The sequence below is a fragment of the Triticum dicoccoides genome, chromosome 1B (assembly GCF_002162155.2).
Source record: "Triticum dicoccoides isolate Atlit2015 ecotype Zavitan chromosome 1B, WEW_v2.0, whole genome shotgun sequence".
NCBI lineage: Eukaryota > Viridiplantae > Streptophyta > Magnoliopsida > Poales > Poaceae > Triticum > Triticum dicoccoides.
This window is the reverse complement of record NC_041381.1, coordinates 148195196-148197551: the sequence shown is the minus strand read 5'-3', so window position 1 is coordinate 148197551 and position 2356 is coordinate 148195196.

Here is a 2356-nt window from a genome sequence, read left to right as displayed (position 1 = left end):
ATCATTTTTGGGACTAACCTACTAACCAGAGGCCCAGCCCGTATTGCTATTTTTTTGCCTATTTCAGTATTTCGAAGAAAAGGAATATCAAACGGAGTCCAAACGGAATGAAACCTTCGGTAGCGTGATTTTTGGAACGAACATGACCCAGAGGACTTGGAGTGCAAGCCAAGAAGCAGCCAAGGCGGCCACGAGGGTGGAGGGCGCGCCCACCCCTACAGGGTGCGCCCCCTATCTCGTGGGCCCCTCGGGCGGCCACCGACCTACTTCTTCCTCCTATATATACCCACGTACCCCGAAAAAATATAGGGAGCCAACGAAAAACAATTTCCACCGCCATAGCCTTCTGTATTCGTGAGATCCCATCTTGGAGCCTTCGCCGGTGCTCCGCCGGAGGGGGAATCGACCATGGAGGGCTTCTACATCAACACCATAGCCCTTCCGATGAGTTGTGAGTAGTTTACCACAGACCTTCGGGTCCATAGTTATTAGCTAGATGGCTTCTTCTATCTTTTTGGATCTCAATACCATGTTCTCCCCCTCTCTTGTGGAGATCTATTCGATGTAACTCTTTTTGCGGTGTGTTTATCGAGATCCGATGAATTGTGAGTTTATGATCAAGTTTATCTATGAGAAATATTTGAATCTCCTCTGAATTCTTTTACGTATTATTGAGTTATCTTTGCAAGTCTCTTCGAGTTATCAGTTTGGTTTGGCCTACTAGATTGATCTTTCTTGCCATGGGGGAAGTGCTTAGCTTTGGGATCAATCTTGCGGTGTCCTTACCCAGTGACAATAAGGGTTGCAAGGCACGCATTGTATTGTTGCCATCGAGGATAAAAAGATGGGGTTTATTTCATATTGCATGAGTTTATACCTCTACATCATGTCATCTTTCTTAATGCGTTTCTCTGTTCTTATGATCTTTATACTCTAGATGCATGTTGGATAGCGATCGATGTGTGGAGTAATAGTAGTAGATGCAGGCAGGAGTCAGTCTACTTGTCACTGACGTGATGCCTATATACATGATCATGCCTAGATAATCTCATAATTATTTGCTTTTCTATCAATTGCTCGATAGTAAATTGTTCACCCACCGTAATACTTATGCTATCTTGAGAGAAGACACTAGTGAAACCTATGGCTCCCGGGTCTATCTTTTATCATATAAGCTTTCAATCTACTTTTATTTGCATCTTTACTTTTTCAATCTATATTATAAAATACCAAAAATATATTTATCTTATTATACTATCTCTATCAGATCTCACTTCCGCAAGTGGCTGTGAAGGGATCTTTGTTTGTTTGTGTAGGTGCGTGGGACTTTTGAGGAGCCTCCTACTAGATTGATACCTTGGTTCTCAAAAACTGAGGGAAATACTTACGCTACTATTGCTGCATCACCCTTTCCTCTTCAAGGAAAACCAACACAAGCTCAAGACGTAGCAGTTTGTGAACATGAATGTAATGTCGGTGAGAAATACGTACTCCCCCAGGTTTAGGCTTTTGGCCTAAGTTGGTCTATGGCCATGGGTAGCCTGGTTGATATCCGAAGTTGTAACTGGGGTCGTACTGAGATGCAGCAGCCATTGCCTTCTGAGCTGCAGCATGGCGGCGAGCTACCTCTGTCCTCCTCTCGTACTCGTTTGCCTCCTCCCTGGTTATAACATATCTTTCTTTTGCCTGATAGTCAAAGAGGGCAGGAGCAGGGAGAGTAATATGGACAACGCGACGTTTGTCAAAGTGTGATGCCCGGATAATTAAGCTACAGTAAACCTCCGTTAATGATGCCATGTCACCACGATTACTATTGCTAATCTCGCGTTAGTTCGGAACCGATTCACTTTCAAATTCAAAAGAAAAGCAAACAACAAAAGTGTTCAAAAAAACTAAAACTAAAATGTTCAGGTTGTTTCAAATAAATCGAAAGCAATTATGGTGGAGAAACCAAGCTTTTATAAAATTCTTAAACAAACTATAAAGATTTAAACAGTAGCAAAAACAATTAATTATATGCCTTTTACAATTAATAAATTACTAAACTATTTTATTTTGTCACCAAACTTTTTGTGGCATTGGGGTATTTTGTAACACTAAATTAGGTACTACTTGTATATTTTATAAAACAAAATTATATAGAAAATAAATAGAAAACTAATAAAAGGAAAACAAAACAAAATTAAAACAACAGAAACCCCCCCTACCCCGCTGGGCCAAGTGGCCTAGCTGGCCTCCGCCGCCCGAACGGGCCGGCCCAGCCACCCCCCGCACTGCCTTATCCCCCCAGGCACCGAAACCCTAACCAACCCGACCGCACACCCCCACTCCCCACGTCTCTCCTCTCCCCTTCCCG